The sequence below is a fragment of the Dioscorea cayenensis genome, chromosome 20 (assembly GCF_009730915.1).
Source record: "Dioscorea cayenensis subsp. rotundata cultivar TDr96_F1 chromosome 20, TDr96_F1_v2_PseudoChromosome.rev07_lg8_w22 25.fasta, whole genome shotgun sequence".
Lineage (NCBI taxonomy): Eukaryota > Viridiplantae > Streptophyta > Magnoliopsida > Dioscoreales > Dioscoreaceae > Dioscorea > Dioscorea cayenensis.
The window spans coordinates 4,053,362-4,076,611 of NC_052490.1; the positions used below are offsets into that span (position 1 = coordinate 4,053,362).

General features: G+C 38.4%; 1 pseudogene; it reads left to right on the forward strand.

The window, feature by feature from the left end:
- The first annotated feature begins 228 nt into the window (after window positions 1-228).
- LOC120251890 lies at window positions 229-22,689 on the forward strand (annotated as a pseudogene).
- Window positions 22,690-23,250: the final 561 nt, after the last annotated feature.

Here is a 23,250-nt window from a genome sequence, read left to right on the forward strand (position 1 = left end):
ATTTGACAATTGTGACATCATTGCTCATCTTGTTAGTATCCAAACTTCTGTTTCTTTTATTATTCATTTTATTTATGTTGTTCATTTTCAACTTTGAAGTCAATATTGAATTTAACTCTATTGAATGAGAAGGCAACAAATCATGGGATTAACTGTATGGTATTGGCTATGATACAACTTTTTATCTATTTTTCTTTTTTGCCATTGTGACAGTATGAAGAGTATGGAGAAGATTGTGTGGATATGGTGGATGGCATGTTCTCTTTTATGCTTCTTGATACTCATGATAAAAGTTTCATTGTAGCTCATGATGCCACAAGAATTACTCCTTTGTGTGTCGGATGGTGTCTTGATGGTATGTATGTGATTTATGAAAGTGAATTTATGTTTTTATGGGGGTTCTAGAAAATTTAGGTTCATTTGTGATTTGCGAAAATAAAATTGTTGGCTATTAAGCCATCATGCTTTTTGTGTTCTTACAAGAAACTTGTAGATATATGTTATTAGAGAAATTAATAGTCTTATATCCGTTAAATTAATAAATATGTATATGAATGATAAGTGTAGTTTTCTCATCTGATGAACTTAAGCTTTTAGGTTGATACAACTCCAAACAATTTGTTTTATATTTACATTAAACATGGTATTAAAGCTTGGTTAGTTGGTTTGTTTGCAAGGTGGCCGGCTAAAGTAGACTTGTATGTATCAAGGCCTTAATTGAAGTAACTAATTATTCCATATCAGTTAGGTTAGTAATGATAGATGTATGTATATATGTCTGTATATATGTATAGTTGTTGTTGGGTATACTTATACCATTATCTTCAATATGTACCTAAGGTCATATTTGTTTTCACACACATTGAATGAGAATCTATGCTTCTCTATCTTCTATCTTCTAACATGGTATCAGACTAGGTTAGATTTCTCCGGCCATCTTCTGGCTATCACCTTTGGTCCTCTCTCCGGTTATCCTCTTTAGTCCTCCTCCTCTTCCAGCCAACATTCACCGGTTATATTCCCCGGCCATCTTCATCTACCTTCCTTTTCTTTCTTCATTCATTCACAAAAAAAAAAAAACCTCTCAACACCTTCAAATTTCCACCACCTCATCTCATCATCACCACCATCAACATCATCATCACAACAACTGCCCTCGTCATCATAGCCATCATTTTCATCATATCCTTATCATAACCACCATTATCATCATGCCATCATCACCATCAACACCTCACAGCCACTATCATCATCAACACCACCATCATCATTACAGTCGTCATCATCATCAACACCACCAGTCTCAGCCACCGTCATTCCTGCTACCATCATCATCATCGCCACTAGTCTCACCCGGGCTTATCCCTGCCACCATCATCTCCATTATCATCACCGCCACTAGCCATCATCTCCACCAATTCATTCTCACAAGACCCAATGCATTCTCACATGTGAATTCCTGCCTGGGCAATCAAAGATATGGGTGGTGTTACTGTTAGCATGTGAACTTTTGTTTGGTAAAAGAAAAACATTAATATTGATATTAAAAAATGGAATATAGGCTCAATGGCCCCCGCAATCTCCACCATTCAGATGTGGTGCTTGATGGCACTAATCACATTCCTTGGTGCCTTACTTTCAAGCGGATTCTCGATGGCGCTCGTGTTTTTCACCATGTTGACAATACCTGTACTTCCCCTACTGTCCCTTTCTTACCTAACACCCTTGCCTCTTTAGAGGCCTTTGTTCTTCTCATGGCATTTGAGCAACAGCTTGAGAAGTGGACTGCTGATGAATCTATGGCCAAGATAATGATTTGTCAGACGGTCACTCTTGAGATTCGTACCCAGATTGCCGATCTTCCCACTGCTCCTGAGATGTGGGAATATCTTGAGCATCGCTACTGTGTTTCCAGTCAGGCATAACTCTACATCCTATACCAGGCCCTCACTAGTCTCCAGTAGGGTGAAGACATAGTTGACTAGTTCAAGACTCAGTATTGTTCCCTATAGTGTCAGATTGATGCACTCACCCCTCCATATTGTGTTGTTCATGCTGCCCAGATTCTCACCTGTTTTGAGCCTTGCTCTCATTATCGTAGCCATGATGAGACACAGCGTATGTATGAATTCATTATGCACCTTCACCCCGAGTTTGAGCCAACTCGGGCTCAGTTATTTCATGCTCCGTCAGCTTATTCTTTGGATGAGGCCTTCACTCTTATTTGTGCTGAGGAAACCCGCATCCGAGCTTCCTTTACAATGGGGTAATGCTCATGCTGTCTCTTATCTTACTTCTGGCTCTTCGACTTCCTCATCTACTCAACCTCCTTCTCCTTCTAGCTGTCTCATCTCAGTCTTTTCATGACCGAAATGAACTATGACTTTTCTTTACTGTGGCATACTTGGTTATCTTGAGTGTGATTGCCAAAAGAAACAACATGGACTTTCGCGTACTACTTCCTATAGTAGTTCTTCATCGGCTCCACCTCTTTTTCCAATACCTCACTCTCCCCAAGCACATTCTGTGTAGACATATCCTTCTTCATCGTCTCCTACTCCGTTATCTCCTGCTGTCTGGTGCTGATTAGCAGTTATTGGCGATGTTCCGACAGTTCTAGCAGTCCCATTTAGCATACTCTACTGGATATGTGTCGTCAGCTCAGGTTCCTCTCTCCGCTCTAGGTAGTTCCTGTCCTTTCTGGCTTCTTGATTCTGGTGCTTCTATTAACATGTCTCTTGATCCCACTCATCTGCATCATTCTCATCCACCATTGCATATTACCTGTGTTCACACTATTGATGGCACACTACTTCCTATTTTATCCACTAGTCATCTTTTCTTCAATACCTTCTCTGTTCCTTCTGTCTCCCATATTGCCTGTTTATCCATGAACCTTATATCTGTTAGTCAGCTTACCAATTATGGCTGTTAGGTAATTTTTTATCATACATCATGTCATGTGCAAGATCATAGTGGGAAGGTGATTGGAGCTGGCCACCACCATAGTATAGTCTATGTGTTGGATACCCTTCACCTCTCATCTTCTACTAGGCCAATTCATCAATGTCACGCTACAATTTTGTCTCATCATATGTGGCATCATTGTCTTGGTCATTTGTGTCCATCTCGTCTGCATCTCTTGTTCATCTTGGCATCTTATGAGCTGTCTCTCCTTCCTCTGATATTGTTTGTGTTGGTTGTAAACTTGGTAAACAGCTACAACATCCTTATTCTATGAGTGTATCTTAGACCACAGCTCCTTTTAAGCTTATTCATTCTGATGTTTGGGGTCCCGCTCCCTTTGTTTCTAAAGGAGGTAAGTGTTATTATGTTATTTTTATTGATGACTACACTCATTACACTTAGATCTATTTCATGCATCATCGTAGTCAGTTACTGTCAATCTATCAATTTTTTACAACTATGATTCACACCCATTTTGTTGCCTCGGTCAAGAACTTTTGATCTGACTTTGGTGGTGAATACACTTCTCAGGCCTTTCGTTCCTTTTTATCTTTTGAGGGCACATTGCCTTAGTTATCTTGTTATGGGGCTCATCCTTAGAATGGGGTTACTGAACACAAGCATCGTCTTCATGGTTGCAGCCCGGGAGAGTGTCTTTATGGGACACCTCCTCATTATGATCATCTTCGTATTTTTGGTTGTCGCTATTTTGTTTTTCCTCCACCTCGGGAGCGAACTAAACTCACTTTCCAGTCTTTTTCTTGTGTTTTTATGGGATATAGCCTTGAGCATAAAGGTTATTGTTGCTATGATCCCGTTACTCATCATATACATATCTCTCATGATGTCACATTTGATGAGACCACAAGCTTTTATGCTTCTCCTTCTTCTACTGAGTCTCCCTCTCCATCAGTTCCTCTATCTTTCCTTTTCCCTACCAATTCTCTTGAGGATTCTTCCCCTGTACCATCCTCTCCTCTGTTACTTGCTCCTTCAGAGCTTATTAGTCACTCTTCTCTTGACCTGATTTCTCCTTTATCTATTGAGTCTCCTGCCGTATCTTCCCTTTCTTCTTCACTTTCTCTTACTCACCCACCAGTTCATTTATTTTACCATCTCCGGGATCCTACTGTGACACCACCTAGGCAGGTACTCTCTGACACTTCTCCTGTTACTGATCCAGCTCATGAGATTTCCTCTCATTCTTACATCTTCCTGTTTGTTATGCTTCTGCTAGCACCAGAATATCAGATGTCTTTGAGCCAGGTACTTATAGGGAAGTGGTTCGATCCCCTGAGTGGCGAACTGCCATGGCTGAGGAGCTTGATGCTTTGTCGTGGACTCACACATGGGATGTAGTCCCTCTTCCTGTTCATGCCATTCCCATCACTTTTCGCTGGATCTAACGGATGAAGACTCGTTCTGATGGGTCTCTTGAGCGCTATAAAGCGCGTATTGTTCTTCACGGTTTTCACTAGGAGTATGGCCGTAACAATGAGGAGACCTTTGCCTCCATGGCTCACATGCACACTATGCGTACATTAGTTGCTGTCGCGGCTGTTCATAGGTGGGTTGTCCTTCAGCTTAATGTGAAGAACTCCTTTCTTCATAGGGCCTGAAGGAGGAGGTCTACATGACTCCTCCCCTTGGTCTTCAGGTGCCTCTAGGGTTTGTTTGTCATCTTTGCCAAGCTCCTTTGGTCTCAAACAGACCCCACATGCCTCATTTAAGAGGTTCAGCATAATCATTGAGGCTGTTGGGTTTACTCCCAGCATACATGATCCGACAGCCTTCATTCATTCTTCACCTCATGGCCGAACCATCCTTCTTCTGCGTGGGATGATATGATCCTTACTGGTGATGATTCTGCTCATATTATCTTTGTAAAATAGAAACTGTGTGAGATTTTCTTGATGATTGATCTCGGTTCGCTTCATTATTTTCTGGGTATCAAGATCACATCTCATCCTGATGGTTATCATCTATCTTAGGAGTGTTACACTCTAGATCTACTTGCTCGTTATGGTTTGATAGATACTTGTACTACCGCTACACCGATGGAGTTACATCTGCAGCTTCGTGCTTCTGATGGGATTCCTTTATCCGATACTTCTCACTATCGGCATCTTGTTGGTAGATTGCTATATTTGGCCATTACACGCCCTAATATTTCTCATGTTGTGCACATTCTCAGTCAGTTCATTGCGGCCCCCACCTTTGTTCATTATGGGCATCTTCTTCGAGTGTTGCGATATCTTCGTGGCACTACCTCATGTGGTATGTTCTACTCTCACAGTCTACACTTCAGCTACAGGCCTATTCTAATGCTACTTGGGTCAGCTCTCCTGATGATCGGGTCTTTATTACTGCTGCTATATTTTTCTTGGGTCTTCACTTGTTGCTTGGAAGACTAAGAAACAGTAGACTGTTGCCAAGTCTAGTATTAAGGCTGAGGTTCGTGCTTTATATTTTACAGTACAGGAGGTACTTTGGATTCGTTCAATTCTACAAGATTTTGCTATACCGTTTTCTTCTCCTATTCTTATTCACTGTGACAGTACGGGAGCCCTTCAGATTGCTGCTGATCTGGTCAAGCATGAGCTTACCAAACACATTGGTCTGGATGCACATTTTACCCGCTATCATGTATGTGCCCATACAGTGTCACTTCATTATCTTCCTACAGAGGTACAGGTGGCTGATTTTTTCACTAAGGCACAGACACGTGATCAGCATCTATTCATGTTATCCAAACTCAAGACGTAAGATCCGCCTTGAGTTTGAGGGGGAATGTTAGACGTATGTATGTATGTCTGTATATATATACAGTTGTTATTGGATATACTTATACCATTATCTTCTATATGTACCTAAGGTCATACTTGTTTTCACACACATTGAATGAGAATCTATGCTTCTCTATCTTCTATCTTCTAACAAGTAAAATGTGATATAAATGTATAAAGGTCTCTCATCCTATCAACTTAAGCTTTTTGCTTGAATTGAGTTCATATAATGTGTTTGATTTGTGTCTAACATAATTGAAAACAACATCTTAATTGTTGAGACAATTATCTTATATCTATTATACTTATATATAGATTTTATTCTGTAAATAATGTTTTGAGTTGAATTCTTTCCTGATTGAATTGTGAAGAAAAACATGCTGAACTTATTTGTCCTAAGAAAGAAATCATTGAAAGTAAAGTGTTCTTTACTAGGAAAGGGTTATGCTTGGAATTATTAAATAGAATGATGAAATCAGGGTACCATAAATTCAAAAATTTGCGGTCAAGTTAATCTTATTGATGTAAGTCTAACCCTTTTAGTTTAGTGCTACTTATTAATGTTCAATGATGACAACCGTAATTCATTAACACCTTTGAAACCTATAGAATGCATCCACCTTGTTTACTTTTATTTTCTGATTTTCTTTGTTATATAAACTAGCCCAGATGCTAAAGAAGTTATCACAATGCTTTTCTAATTAGCACTATTGTGAGTTAGTTATCAAAAAAACTGCAAAATATACACTATATCAACACCAACCAGGCGTTAATTATCACGTATATTCATAGTGTGGATCCTTGAGAAAAAGTTATTTTTGGACAATTGCATCAATTGCCCTTCTCCTCTCCTCCATACCTAACACCCTTGTAATACTTTGTCCCTTGAAGCCTACAATATTAATCATCTTACCTCTCCATACTATTGCACGTGCTGTTATCTAAGCAACTCTTTTGTAGGTTTTTTTCAACTAGAGCTACTTTCAGTTCATCTATCTTTTTTCAATTTTTCTTTAAATAATATTTATATTTTTTAATCTCAGGCTCTCCTTCAGAATCTACTAAACTCTAGTTCTCACTACATATAAAATTTTCATATTTTGTTGGTTTCTATCTGGTTTTCCCAGGTTCTACTTGGTTTGCTTCAGAGATGAAAGCCTTAAGTGATGACTGTGAACGATTTATATCCTTTCTCCCAGGACATATATACTCCAGTAACAATGGTGAGTTCCTTAAACTTTCATAGACTTAATGATATTGAAACCGTGTTCTTTGGCCATGATGCATTGCAGCTTGCAACATGAATGGCTTTTTCTTTTCAAAGAACAATAGCTAAAAAAAAAACAAGAAACTAAAACAGTAAAAGAAGAAGCCCTTAGAGGCACAAAGGTCATAAAGTTAGAAAGGGAGCTACAATATATAAGAATGATAATAGACCCTTTTTTTTTTGTCAACATGAAGCTCTATTATGCATTTTTCCCTGAATGCTGGTTCACTCATTACAATCTATATAAATTTGGTAACCGTGTCATTTATTTGTTGATCTTATTCATTTTTAAAATTTGAAATTAAATGCAGGAGGGATGCGGCAGTGGTACAACCCCCCATGGTTCTCTGAACATATCCCATCAGCTCCCTATGATTGTCTCCTTTTACGTGAGGCCTTTGTGAAGGTGCGTATTCAAAGTTTTCTTTTTAGCATATATTATGTTGTTGCAGGCATCTTGTTTGTGTGTTCTGGTCAACTTCTATACCAGTGAGCTGATTCAACATATAAAGCCTTAAATTTGCACTAATTAATTATTTACTAGGCAGTTTTTTATTGTCAACTGCAAAACTATATCAATACTGGTGAATTTCACATTAAAGGTTGTTTTTATTTTTGAAGCTTTATATCATATCCGTGACTAATCCAATTTTAAGAAATGTGTCTGGTAATTGATTGCAATAACTGATTTGCGCGCCATGTGCTTTGTCTTTGATCTTGTTTTATTTTTTATTTATCTTTGGTTGCATACACTTTCACTTTTATTCCGTCCTGTTCTTTCTTCTATTTCCCTAGCCATATTTATTCTTGTTGTTCATTCCTATAATAATCAAGGTCAACCTCAATAAATTTGTACTTTTGCAAGAACTGTTGGGGTTACAGTTGAGATTTCTACCTTCTAACAAATTACAAGCAGGCTCTGTTGATGCTGATTGAAGACGATGTGGAGTTGGGTCGTGCATTGGCTGCAGTCGAGGAGGATAGAAGTTTTGAAGTGAAGCATGGCAGCTGGATTCGGGGTCTGAAGAGAAGCTTAATATCTTTGACTTGTTGCATCTTTTTGAATATTTTAAGTATTAGCTTAATGAGTTAGTGGAGACCATATCTCTGTTTGTTTGTGCTGGCCAATAGCTAGATGGTTAGTGGGTTAATGCTGGCCAATGAGAACATGTATGCATGTGTTGAAGAGAAGCTTAATATCTTTGACTTGTTGCATCTTTTTGAATATTTTAAGTATTAGCTTAATGAGTTAGTGGAGACCATATCTCTGTTTGTTTGTGCTGGCCAATAGCTAGATGGTTAATGGGTTAATGCTGGCCAATGGAACATGTATGCATGTGTTAGTGGAGTTACTTTTGATCTATTATATATATATGAATGGGAGAAAGGTTGTCCGGTTGGTCAGTTGCATATCTTTGAAAAGTCCACTCTTTCTTTTGCTTCTACTTCTCTCCTTCTCTCCCCTAGCATTTCATCAAACAGGAAAAGAAGTTCAGTATCTTTTTTAATACAGACAATCTTCATCTTCTCCAGAACAGTGGTATCAGAGCTTGGAATGAGATCAATGGTGGACAGTCCTGTGGTTCTCTCACAGCCCTCGGTGTTGATCTTCAGGGGGCGAGACTACGGAAGGTGGAGTCTTCGCATGAAGGCAGTGTTCCCGCCTCACGGGGAGCTGTGGGAGCTCATGGAGAAGGGGTTTGCTGAGACCAAGGATGAAGCTGCTGACAGGGAGAATAGGAAAAGAGGCGCCAAGGCAGAGCATCATCCAACAAGGCGTGGATGAACCAATACTAGACCCGGATCGAGGCGGAGGCAGCAGCATGCGACTTGGGTCATGATTCGGAAGCACTACGGGGGAATCACGAGGTGGCCTCGTGAGGGAAGCAATCGCTCAGGCAAAGCTTTGAGGTTCTTCAGATGGAAGAGAATGAGAGTATACAAGACTACTGGTCAAGGGTTTTGTCTATTGTGAATCAAGTTCGTGGGCTTGGCATAAGCTCAGTGAAGAAGATGTGGTGGCTAAGGTGCTCAGGAGTTTGCATCCTAAGTTCGACTTTGTAGCAGTCGCTATTGAGGAGTCGAAGGACATTACAACACTCTACCTGGATGAGCTGTGTGGTTCACTGATGGCTCATGAGGTTCGTGTGAATCGGGGTCTTGTAAAACCAGGAGAGAAGGCTTTACATGTGAAGGGAGAGGCCGCTGGTTCTCATCATTACAAAGGGTCAAGCTCAAGTTCAAACACTTCTCTTGGTGAAGATAGAGGTCGAGGTAGATACCCTGCTCGTGGTAGAGGAAGAGGAGATCGAGGAGGTAGAGGAAGAGGCTATGAAAGCAGAAGCAATGTACAGTGCTTTCACTGTAAGAAGTTCGGGCATGTGAAGGCAAATTGCTGGTTAAGAGAGAGTGTGAAGCTGCTCTCCTGAGAATGATGGAGCATCTACTTGGCTTATAGACAGCGGATGCTCTAATCATATGACAGGGAACAAGAAAATTTTTTGTTCGTTGGATGAATCTCTAAGGGAGAGTGTGAAGCTTGGGGATGATAAAGAAATGATAGTTCACGGTGTGGGAACTGTAGGAATTCACACTCAAGATGGAGAGCGAAAGCAACTGCAGTAGGTTCAATATATCCCTGATCTTGCACACAATCTCTTGAGTGTTGGTCAGCTGACATCAAGAGGTTATTCAGTGGCTTTCAAGGAAGACAAGTGCATTATAAGAGATGAACGGACTCAAAAGCTTGTGATAACTGTGCAGAAAACAAGGAACAATATGTATCCTTTGGACATTGCAAGCATTGGAAGAGTGAATGTGATGGCTGCTGGGCAAGACGTGAGTGAACTATGGCATTTGAGGCTCGGACATCTCAATTATAAAGGTTTGCAGTTCATGGCTCACAAGAAAATGACAATTGGGATACCTGAGTTGAAGCAACTCAAACAGTGTGAAGAGTGTGCTGTTACAAAGCAAGTGAGAGCTACTTTTCCATCAGGAGTCTCCAGAAGATCCAGTTCAATATTGCAACTGGTGCATATGGACTTGTGTGGTCCAATGAGTGAAGCTTCTCTGGGTGCTAACAAATACTTTTATTTGTTTGTGGATGATTATAGCAGATGGTGCTGGGTGTATCTCCTGAAGAACAAGTCAGAGGCCTTCAAAGTGTTTCAAAATTTTCATGCTCTGGTGGAGAGACAGCTGGGAAGAAAGCTCAAGGTAGTGAGGAGTGATCGTGGTGGTGAATTCACCTCAGTTGAATTCCAGAACTACTGTGATGATCGCGGCATCAAAAGAGAATACACAGCTCCATATACACCTCAACAAAATGGTGTAGTGGAGCGCAAGAATCGTACTGTGGTAGAAATGGCTCGTCCCTTGCTCAAGACTGGGAATCTTCCAACAAGGTTCTGGGGTGAAGCGTTCTCCACAGCAGTCTATTTAATCAACAGATCACCCACACAAGCATTGCAAACAAAGACACCTTATGAAGCAATGCATGGAGTCAAACCTGTGGTGAGTCATTTAAAAGTATTTGGTTGCATTGTTTTTACTTTAATTCCCTCACAGAATTTACACAAGCTTGATGAGAGATCAGAAAGGTGCATATTCACTGGATACTCTTCAGAATCCAAGGCATACAGGTTGTTCAATCCAGTGACAGGCAAGATCATCATCAGCAGAGATGTTGTGTTTCATGAAGGGTCTCGATGGTCTTGGGAAGGTCCTAAATCAAATGTGCAGGTATTGGAGTTTGAAGAAGACAAGGAGGAGAAAGCAAATCATCCTCAATCTTCTCCAATCTCTGTCAGGACATCAAGTGGAGGAGTGGAAACTGAGATGCAGTCTAAACACAGTGATGTTGTTGGTGTCTCTAGGTCTCGTGTGGCTCCTACTGATGGGACTTCTCCTAGAAAGACCAAATTACTCACAGATGTATACAACTCATGCACGTTTGCTATGCATGTTGCTGATCCGATTGAGTACAGGGAAGCTGTGAAGAGTAAAGAATGGCAAGATGCTATGGATATGGAAATGGACTCGATAACAAGCAACAATACATGGGAGTTATGTGAGTTGCCTGCTAAGAAGAGTCCAGTTGGTCTTAAGTGGATTTTTAAGACCAAATTCAATGAAAGGGGTGAGGTGCAGAAGCATAAAGCCAGAATTGTGGCCAAGGGGTATTCACAAACTCAAGGGATTGATTATAATGAGGTCTTCTCACCAGTAGCCTGAATTGAAACAGTTAGATTAATCCTTGCACTTGCAGCTCGAGCAGGCTGGGATGTGTTTCACTTTGATGTGAAATCAGCCTTCTTAAATGGAGAAATTCAAGAGGAAGTATATGTCTCACAGCCTGAGGGTTATGAGAAGAAGGGTGAAGAACATCTGGTTTACAGATTGAGAAAGGCTCTATATGGTCTAAAGCAGGCACCTAGGGCCTGGTACTCCAGAATTGATAAGCATTTCAAAGAGCTTGGATTTGTCAAGAGTGAGAGTGAACACACACTATATAGGAAGGAGGGCATGAATGGTGATGTATTGTTAATCAGTCTTTATGTAGACGACATTATATATACAAGCTCTTCTTCTGTTTTATTGGCTCAATTCAAGATTGACATGATGAATACTTTCAAGATAGCGAGACTTGGGTTTAATGAGTTACTTTACGGGAGCTGAAGTGAAGCAAAATTCGAGGGTTTCTTCATCTCACAGTGAGTATATTGAAGATTTATTAGTTCACATGAACATGAAACTTTGCAAACCCGTGAGTACACCATTAGCAGTAAATGAGAAACTTGAAGAAAGTGACAGTGATAAGTTCTCAGATCCTGGAACTTACAGAAGTTTGATTGGGAAGTTACTCTATGTCACACACACTCGGCCAGACATTGTTTTTCCAGTTAATTATCTATCTAGATTCATGAATCAACCAAGCAAAATTCAGTTCATTGCTGCAAAGCAAGTTGTGAGATATCTCGCAGGTACCAAGACACTGGGTCTGTGGTATTCACAGGGAGATGATGGTGAATTGGAGGCTTTCTCCGACAGCGACTGGGGAGGTTCTAAGGCTGATCGGAAGAGCACATCAGGAGTATTTATCAAATTGGGCTCATGTCCTATCTATTGGGTATCCCGAAAGCAGGATGTTGTGGCTCTCTCCACAACCGAAGCAGAGTATATCGCATCCACAGGAGCAGCATGTCAAGTTGTTTGGTTGAGGAGAGTGTTACAAGATTGTGGGAAACCATGCTCTGAATCTACTAAATTATGGGTTAATAATCTCTCTGCCATTGTTGTGGCCAAGAATCCCGCACACCATGGTCGAACGAAGCATATAGACGTGAGATATCACTTCATCCGAGGGTAAGTATCAGAAGGAGTGATTTCTCTGTACCATTGTAGCACTGAAGATCAGATTGCCGACATCTTCACCAAACCGTTACTCACTGAAAAGTTTGTCATGTTCAGAAGCTTGCTTGGGATGAGATCATCTCAATCAAGGGGGGCCGTTGATGCTGATTGAAGACGGTGTGGAGTTGGGTCGTGCATTGGCTGCAGTCGAGGAGGATAGAAGTTTTGAAGTGAAGCATGGCAGCTGGATTCGGGGTATGAAGAGAAGCTTAATATCTTTGACTTGTTGCATCTTTTTGAATATTTTAAGTATTAGCTTAATGAGTTAGTGGAGACCATATCTCTGTTTGTTTGTGCTGGCCAATAGCTAGATGGTTAGTGGGTTAATGCTGGCCAATGAGAACATGTATGCATGTGTTAGTGGAGTTACTTTTGATCTATTATATATATATGAATGGGAGAAAGGATGGCCGGTTGGTCAGTTGCATATCTTTGAAAAGTCCACTCTTTCTTTTGCTTCTACTTCTCTCCTTCTCTCCCCTAGCATTTCATCAAACAGGAAGAGAAGTTCAGTATCTTTTTTGATACAGACAATCTTCATCTTCTCCAGAACAGGCTCGTCTCTGAAGGAAAGAATATCTACCCTTAAGAGTTTTGTTATTCACATTTTAGTTGTGTATTTTGGTAACTAAGCAAGTGTTTATCAATCTTATGTTTGATTTAATCATGTAAATCATAAGTGTAATAGGAAGAGATTAATAATGTGCAAGCTACAAGGAAACCCACACAAGTTTCAGGAGATACTTTGGCAAACAAAATGATATGTTTAACAAAATTTTGGAACAATATTACTCCCTCATTTGATAGGTTCTTACAGGAGAAAGCTCCTTATTAGAGGGCAAGTTTAATAATTAGGCCAAAAATAAATCATCAGCATTCAAAGTGGAAAACCTACACTAATCATTCTTATCTATTACATAGCATTGTCTAGAGATAGATGTATTTACTGGTTCTATATGAGCCTGGTAGAATAAATAGAATATTCTTAAAACAATGGTCACATGAACTGGCTACCTCCACCATGGATTCTTGATGGGATAGATACTACTTTCCACTGCCCATTTATAAATCATTAAATGGATATGCAGTGTAATTTCTTGGTTTTTTAGCGAATCATTAAGAGCCATGTGTAAAGATGGATTAATGGAATTGTCATTGAGTTTATGGCTAAGAAGTTTTTTTTGCCTCTAACACTAATCCTGCCATATATTTTTACTTTTGGCATAAAGTCATAAATAATTTTCTTTATTTTAAAAGGAGATTTCTGACATCTTATAAGTGTATAATCATGAGCCATGAGATTAGTGCATCATCACTCTTCTAGTATTGTCCTTTGTCTCATTTTGCTCCTGATGTTTTGCTTTTAATCTATAGGCAGCTATTAAGAGGCTGGAGACTGATGTACCTTTTGGTGTGCTCTTGTCCGGTGGTCTTGATTCTTCACTTGTTGCTGCTGTAGCATCATGGCATTTGTCTGAGGTTAAAAGCTACATTCAGTGGGGATCTCAATTACATACATTTTGTGTTGGTTAGAAGGTTGGTTTTTGTTTAGTCTTGTCCATTAACTGATTGCTTCTTCATCCATATGAAGGTGTCTTTGAAGTTACTCTATGGCAATGGCATCTCCAGCAAACCTATAGACCCTATGTTTCTTCATTTCCAATTTCTTTAATCCTTCACTAAAAAAATTTCTTTCCATGACAACATAAAGTTATACACTGTTCATTCCTAAAATTATTTCTAGTAAACCTACTTGTGTATAAACCGATGATGGTAATTATTTAAATTTAATTGTCATGTCACCGCATTCCAGGGTGTGTTTTTGAAATTACTTTTCTCAACTACTCCATATTCTTAGGGATGCCCTTGTGTAATATTTAGGGTTAGGTTGCATTATGCCTAAGCTAAGCTTGCTGCAATTTACTGCATGAAAATTTGTTAGAAGCACTGCACCTAGAAATTCATTGTTTAGAGTGATGATTTCTATAATAAATTAGATTTTTGTCAAGAAAGGAGAAAACCTTTGGCAGTGAGGTTGGCAAGAAATTTCTTGTAAAAACACTAGCTCCACTCAGTTCATAACGTGACTAGTAAATTTTGAATCGCATGGATTACTTGGTATTTTGCATTGAAGGGAAGAGCAGTATGAAATGAAAATTTTGCATATAGTTCAGGAATAGAGATTCTTTTCTTGTAATGAATTACCGTAACAGATGTCAGCTCAATCGGAAAAAATTATTTTAAGTCTAGGCAAGCGATACTCCCTTAACATCTTATAGTTTACATTCCTTCTATGTACAAGTTGAATTTATTGATTTGGTCATATTTAGGTATATGATTTCCAACTGGAAAAGGGGCATGTATAAAGTAATATGACATCTACAGAAAAAGAGAGATGAGAGATTGGATGATCTAGTTCATATAAATGGAAGGGTGCATAGTGCATGATATTGGGTATATATGAAAACTTATAGTTTTTTATCTCAAGTAGAGCCTCTTTGTACCCTTTCTAGTGTTGGAACTGATTGCCAATTTTCTGTTAGTGACTTAATGAAAAATCTAATACTTGTGAATTGTGCTCAGGGTTCTCCTGATCTGAAAGCTGCTAGGGAAGTTGCAGATTATCTTGGTACCATTCATCATGAGTTTCACTTCACAGTGCAGGTGATATATTATAAATTTTGTTGAGTTAGAAGTGTTATATATTTGACTGTAAGAATTTCCATCCTTTTTATTTTATTTTTATTTTTATTATTATTATTATTATTATTATTATTATTATTATTATTATTATTATTATTATTAATGTTTGTCTAGCTTGTTTTTCACTTTTATTTTCAGGAGGGTATTGATGCACTTGAAGAAGTCATTTATCACATTGAAACTTATAATGTGACAACTATTAGGGCAAGCACACCAATGTTTTTCATGTCACGCAAGATTAAGTCATTGGGTGTAAAGATGGTGCTTTCTGGAGAAGGTTAAGATGAAATTTTTGGCGGTTACCTATATCTTCATAAGGCACGCAATAAGGTGGAGTTTCATCAGGAAACATGTCGGAAGGTAACTATGGGAAGCCCTTACTTTTTGCCAATGATAGTATCTATCCACTTATTTTCAAGCTTGTTAAAATTTCAATAATGGTGTACATTTGCGTATTTGAAAACTTGTTAAACCTTTTTCTCATGTTCATTTGGCATTAGTGAATACAATGTCTAGTTTGGTTCCTGGTTTTGTTGAGTTCATTTTCTGTATTATTTTTCTATTTATTTTTAACTTTATGTTCCATTACATTTAAAATGTGTGCATTGAAGGCATTAAAGTTGCATATACTTATCAATTGGGATAAGTAGCCCGAGTCTTATTTTTGTAGAAGTGTAAAGTTATAAATTATAAGAATCTCAGGAAACAATGTTTCCAATTGCAAAGTTGTCAAAGTTCATTCAGAACGATTAAATTTCACATTTCTAAGTTTGTTGCTTCAGTTAACTTTTCTTACAATTTCTTACAAATCTTTTTGTTGGCATCACACATATTTGATTCCACATACATATTGTACTAAAAATATATCAGAATGATGCTTAGTGGGTTCTTTGTTCTTGATTTTGAATCATCTTCCCTGTTAAGAAGATGCATATTGCACATGCTGTGTTCTTGGAGGTTTGATTTGCTGAAGCTTTTTTCCATTATGTTAGAACCTTAATAAAACATCTGTTAGTGAGATACTCGTTTTTGCAAAGCTCTGATATCTTGTTAAATATGTAGTCAAATGCATTATTTGGGTTCAATTCTACCTAAATGCTTAAGTTGATAGGATGAAAGAAGTGCACAAAAATTTTCAAGTCCAAATTTACTGCATTAACTAATTTCGGTTCTTTGAGAAAGGATGTGTGTGTCTGGAGCTGTTCAATGCAGCAGGTGATGTTGGCAACACAGTACAGTACTACCCCGCCAAAATGTCCAGACCCTGGTCCAGCGTTTGGTTATAACGATTTTGATTCAAGACCAAATTTACTAGGGGACTGCAATAGCAGCAGGTGAATAGCGTTGTTAGGTATGTTAATAACATCAGACATACATCTTTTTGATTCTAGGTTGTAATGCTTGGAATTATTTTATAATTTTACATCATTTTACATCATGTTAACAACACTTGTGTATCATTCTTTGTATTTGTTAAGTGCTTGTGTGTTAAGAATGCAAAGTATTCTTTCCTTACGATGAGCATTACTTTTATCAAATTTTAGCGCTAATACATGTGTATTTGTGTTACTTTCATGCATGTAGGGTTGTAAAGCAAAATATGAAAGAAAGAAGCCAAAGTAGATAATAAATGCACTGTTTGATGAAATCTTGGAATGAACAAATGCGAAGACACAAGTTTTGCTCAAAGATAAGTGAATGTCTGCCAACCTCCATGCGTTCGAGCAATGACAATGATTTGGAGGAGCACGAAAGGACTCACACTTGCGTATTCCAACTTGTGCAATAATAGTAAGATCTTCACCAATGAGGCCTTTTATTGAAGAAGCGACGTGATCTACCGCATATACGTGTGCTTGTTTATGTTGCCTCGATGAAAAGTGTGGATTCGGGAGTATTTTTGGCAGAGTGCTATAGCAGAAACTGCAACAAATCATTGTAGTAATTTACTGTAGAAGTTACTGTTCATAACCTGTAGAAAATCAAATTCCAGAGAATCCACTAGGGCATGGGGAAATTACCCACCCCGGTGTGGATGCCCGATTCCACCCCTATTTAAGCCACGATTCAGCCCGATTTCAGGGTCCTTCTTTCCATCTTTTCTCTATCTTTTGAAAGGCTTGCGGCTAGGGTTTTGAGGGGATTTGGCAAGGCTTTTGGAGAGGTTCTATGGCTTCAACACCACATTTCTCTTGGAAGATAGTTATTTGGGGAGCTTTCGTCGGCACCGATCCGGCGAGGTGTGCCCTAGGCTTGACAAGGGTACCTTTGGAGAGGACGAGGCTATTCCACAAGACCATCAACACGAATACCAAGGGGGTTTTCTTATGGATTACATGTTTTTACTTTCGATTTCATTATTGATTGTATCTTGCTCCATGGAGAGCTAAACCTCCTAGTGGGTAGTTGGACTTGTAAACGGTAAGATGTTATTGTTTCATTGACCTTTTGTTATGCTTTCCTTAATTGATGTCTTTAATTGAGTTCCAATCTTGAATGCTTGTTGAATGATTTCTCCCTTAGAGTGACACTAGGATTGAGAGTCCATCTTGGTAGCCTTTGTGGATGAGTGACACACCATGAGGGTTAGACAATGCTAGATTGGAGAGGGTTGAGAAGGTGAGTCGAGACATAGTGGAGCGTCCCCTTTCCCCTCCGGTGTGATTTATCCTATCTCCATGTTCCTAGAGTTCTTTGCGGTCACAATAGAGTGAAGTGCTAAGAGAAGAACTCCGCTGGGGCCTAGTTGCGCGAGCAACAGAGCGAAGCATTGAAGTAATCCTTAGTATCTGGGGCTTAATTGTGACTAGGGGTCTTTTGTCTGGACCAAAGGGTTAGATATATATATATATATATAGGAATAGGGTCTATTACTTGGAATCCCTAGAGCTTCTTACAACTGTACACAGTGTGAGGTGTTGAGATTGAGCGATTTCTCTGCCTGGGATAGTGTAAAGTTAGTCACGGTTGACCTTAGGTTTGGGACCGTGTATTTTGGGATCTCCACAATTCATTAAGCATCAGTTAGGAGACATAATAGTTGGTCTTGCACTTGAAGCAATAGTCCTAGGGGAGAGCAATGTCGGAGTGCCCCATTTTCTATCGATTGCCTTTCCTCTCATTTTATCATGCCTCTCTTTCTTATTTCTTTTAGTTTTCTTTACATCAATTTTATTCACACTGTCATTAATTCATATTCATCATAGTTAAATTGCAATCCTAGTGTTTCTGATCACTATTTCCTGTGGATACGATACCCCACTCACCTGGGAATTTATTACTTCGACAAACCATTGCACTTGCGGGTCACACGCAAGGGGTGTTGTCAGTATTGGACTAAGGTGATCTATTTTTCAGATTTGTTGACAATTTTCATGATCTTTTTCATGTAGTAAAATGTTTATGATTTTTATTTTTCAGGTCTCAAATGTGATCGATCTTCTTAGACTCTCCTGTTGGAACTAGGTTCTCATTCACAAATATTCCATAGGATATGTTGATGGTGATGTCACTTCATCCATTAGAGTGTACAAGTTTCTCAGAAAGGTATTCAATCACATGATCCTCATCATCTTCTTTTGCATTTGATTGAATGCTCTAAATAGTAACTGAAAATCAAACATTGTTTTATGATTAACAGTGGCTACTTGATCACCATCAGTTCCTCTCCAATCCTTTGTATATTGCTGGTGATTCATGTGGGAGTTTGACTTTTCCTACTTCTCTTGTGCCTTGTCTCTTGAGTAAAACTTGCGTGTTTAAGTTCCCTTTAGTGTTCTCTTGTGTTAGGACCTTAGTTAAGGTCTTTTGGGATGTTAAAATGGTGGGGGAAGACTTTTAAAAAGAGCAAACAAAGGCCTAGACCTTGTGAGCATCTAGTATGCTCGCAAGGGCTGAAATGGGTGGCCTTGCGGCCTCCCTTTCTGCCGCAAGGGAGCCCACAAGCCATCAAGAGAGACCTTGCGGCCTCCCTTGTGGGCGCAAGGTTGCCCGCAAGGCATTCAGAGAGGGCTTGAGGCCTCCCTTGCGCCCGTAAGGTAGCCCGCAAGCCTCGGCCTATAAAAGGACTTCTTGAGGCTTCTAGGGGCTTCTTGAGACCTCTTTTCTTTTCTTCTTCCTCCTCATTTTGAGCCTTCTTTACTCCTCTCTAAATCCATCATCTTTGGCTTCCAAGAAAGAAATAAACGAAGATCTTCTCCTTCTCCTTCTCCTTCGATTAAGGGTTTCTTTAGGGGTTTGGTGAAGCTTAGAGGTGAGTTATTTCTTATTCTTCTTCTTCTTACTCTTGTTACCAAATTATTTTGGGTTTTTGGTGTAAAATCTTGGATTTTCCATGGATTTAAAGTTTAGTAGAAGATTGGAGTTGTAAAACCTTGATTTGGTAAAAGATTGGGAGAGATCTTTCATCTTCTAGGTTTGGGTTACTGTACTACACAACCAAGTTGAGTTTCTTTCTTTCTTCTTGTTGGTTTTGAGGGTTGTTAGAGTTCCATTCTTGCTAGATCTTCTTGTTAGAATGCTTAGCAAACCCTAGAAGCAATTTCTCCCTATTTTGAACACATTTTCTTCTTTTTTTAACACGTTTTCTTCTTTTTAATTGGTTGTGTTGTTGTTAATGATTCTTGTTGTTATTGGTTGTTTAACTACTTCTAGGAGGTGAAGCTTCAAGCAAAGGAAAAGAGATTGTAGATAAGTAGCCTTGGAGGGTTTTAGCTTGTCAAGTTTGTGAGTGGGATTTTATTAAATCATGGACTATATACCATGCATATTCTCAAATATATAAATTTCTTGCCTTTGAATGATAAGCTTTCTATTTCAAAAACTCCTGAAGTGTTTTTCATGGGATTTAGAAATCATGATGATGGATGATTTGACTTACTTCATGATTCTTACTAAAGATCATAAATATACATATATATATATATATATATTGTTGTTATGGTTTGAAAACTCAATGTTTTGAAATATATGTCTTGAATTGTGTATTTTCTAGAAGATTGATATTCTTCTTATGATGATCAAAAGCTTTGTGTAAATCAAATTGAATCTTATCATGATGATCGCATATTTGAAGTATCTATGTTTTCACTTAATACTCTTGTGTGATGTTCTTGATTAAAATGGTTTCATTGAAATGTTTTTGAACAAGCTATTCACTCTTGGAGTGAGATTGCCATTTGAGAACACTTGTAATCTCTTGGTGAGATTTATGCTTTCCTATTGATGTATACATTGAGCCTACGAGTTGGATTACTATTTATATGTTTTGATGGTGACATGGGAGCCGAGCTCCAGTACTTACTACAATAAGAAGTGGATAGTTTCCACGGACCTACCTATTTAGAGGTGGCGTGGAAAACCGTTAAACCAGTTATGCCATATCAGGTGGGAGAGTAGAGCCCTGACTTGGATATAGTTGGGTTGTTCGGAGTCACCAAACAAACTTCCCAGCTGCCAACTCCAAGATACGCGCATCTTGGTGGCTCCTGACCTAACCGTGGCCACGGTTAGCGAGGGAGGGTTTTAGAGGCTATTTATGATATAGTTGATTGTTTTAACCGATGATTTATATACTTTTTGGACTATGAGTTACTAAATAAATGTATGGATCTGGATTTCAAACTCGTATGGATTTCATGAGGATTTAGAGAGTTTTATCAAGCATTTCATTGTTGCAAATTTTATTTCTTACTTTATAATTGGCATTCAAAGTATATTGAATATTTTGAGGATTTGAAATATATTTTTGACATTTTTTTTAATCCATAATGTATGAAATATAGCTCCATGTTTAGCCACTCACTGAGTAACCTAGTAACTCATTCCCTCCTCTTTTCCCTCCCAGGTTTTAGCACAGCACCGGGATAGAAGCGTGAAGTGCTTAGCAGAGTAGTTTGTGTTTTCTTAAGCTTTGTATGATACTTAAACATTTTGGCATGTATTAGATGGATCCACTAGAATGTTATTGACCCTAATGTGTATCTTTCTCTTTTGGATACTTTTGTATGTCAGTTAGATATATGTTGTGTATGAGAAGTGTACTCTCTATTTGAGTGGTTGATATTATTGTCATTATGAACTTAATGTTATGATTATCCTTATGTCATATCTTGTATTAAAGTAATGAGTATGTGTAGGAATATTTGTGTATGTTGGATTGTTAAAATGTTTCTTGTTGTTTTAGTGGTTCTACACAGGACACAGGTTAGCCTTACGGTGATCTAGGGTTGAGGCGGTTATTTGACCTCCCCTGGGTTATCGTGGCGGTATGTCACATGTGGGACCTATGTGCTGGGGCGTGACAATTCATATGCTGGCAAAGTTGTCCCATTCATCACTCGCCTGATATCACAAGGTAACCTATCACTTCTCAAACCAATTTTTCTAGTTGATATTTATGTTGTTTGTTCTATCTAAAATGTGATGCTATTGATATTTAGGCATTGAATCTGGGACTCTGCCTCCTCTGAATCTCAAGGTAGTAATAATCAATTTAGTCTTAAAAGAGTCTAACTATATCCTTCATCCATTTATGTACACCTTCAAAATATCATTCACCTCTTCTAGTGTGATAATGATGCGATTGTTTCAGGGATATTTGATTGGTAACCGAGGAACCAGAGAAGCAATCGATCTGAATTCTCGCATCATATATGCTCATAATATGGGGATAATTTTTTATGAGTTATACGAGGTGATGCATTTCTTTTCTTACACTAAAATCTAGTTCTAGTGTTAAGTTCATGAAGTTCTATGCTAATTAGCTTTGCTATGATATATATGTCAATTGTCAACGGTATATATAAAAGATTTGATGATGGGAAGAACATTATATCTTGCATCAAAGTATTTTTAATTTTGCAGTCCACTATTATTTCTTCTAAAAGAGAGGATTATGAAAGTCCTACCAATACTCTTGTGTGCTAAGAAGCTTCGAATTGTGAATAAGGTTCTGTTATTCATACTTCACTAAATACGCTATATATAATTCCACATGAAAGCTAGAAGTTGTCACCTCTTGACCTTGCAGTTTATTAATGAAATTCATGGCCGCATATTTTGAAGCCAAAATGTCCATGAACATCTCTCAACCCAAGGAACTTGGCCGGAGAAAGGAGATTTCTCAAGGATGACCATGAAGAGCTTATCGCCCCACCACTTGTTCCCCCTCTTAAATGCAAAGTGAGTTTCATGCTCTTGAGATCTTTCATGCTTTAACAACTACTTAATTACTGAATTTTTAGTATTTTAGAGAATTTTCTGTGTTGTGTGAGAACAAATAGTCTCTTGTAAAGAAACTAACTAATCATAATTCTGATTACAGTCTTATGCTTACTATTTGTCCTATAGGCAAACACCAATGCTGTGAGAGATGTTGTTCACATCTGGAAGGTACATCAAAGGGAATTTGATATATGTATCACTTCTGATATATGTTGCTCACTTGTCATTTATATGAAGTGGGGGAGTGTGCCGGAATGAATTAGATGCAACGATCATTTGCAGTATGCCTATGATCTTAAGAGCAGTGTAAAATACCTACCAGCATAAGCTAACAAGGTTATCGAGCTCTTGTTTACAGGTGAAGCTAGAGCTTGTAGTGAACCCGTTACATGTTTCTTTTTGATGAATCTTCATACTGTAGTTACTAACATCATGTTTTCTTATTAATAAAAGTGGTGACCATGATATGTTGGTACCACATATTGGACCCAAACATGGATAAGATCTTTAAACTGCTCCATTATCGATGACTGGAGATCTTGGTTCTCCTACGGACAAGTAGCGGGGTGAGTTCGATTGGAATTAATAAGACCAGTAATAGTTTTATTGATCATGCACATATCTGCATTTGTAGGCTGATGTTGTTTGGATTAAAATTCTTTAGATACAAGAGAACATATGCCCACAATATTACATTTGATTCTATAAAGGTATGACATACAATAAAATTTTGACAATAAGAACTTTGGAGTAGTAAAAAAAGAAAAACAAAATAGATGCTAATGCATAGGTGGTTGTTGTTAGAATCTAGAGAGAATGAAGAGAGGAAGAGAGAATGAAGAGTGGAAGATAGAATGAAGAGAGGAAAATCATTCATGTCATAATAAT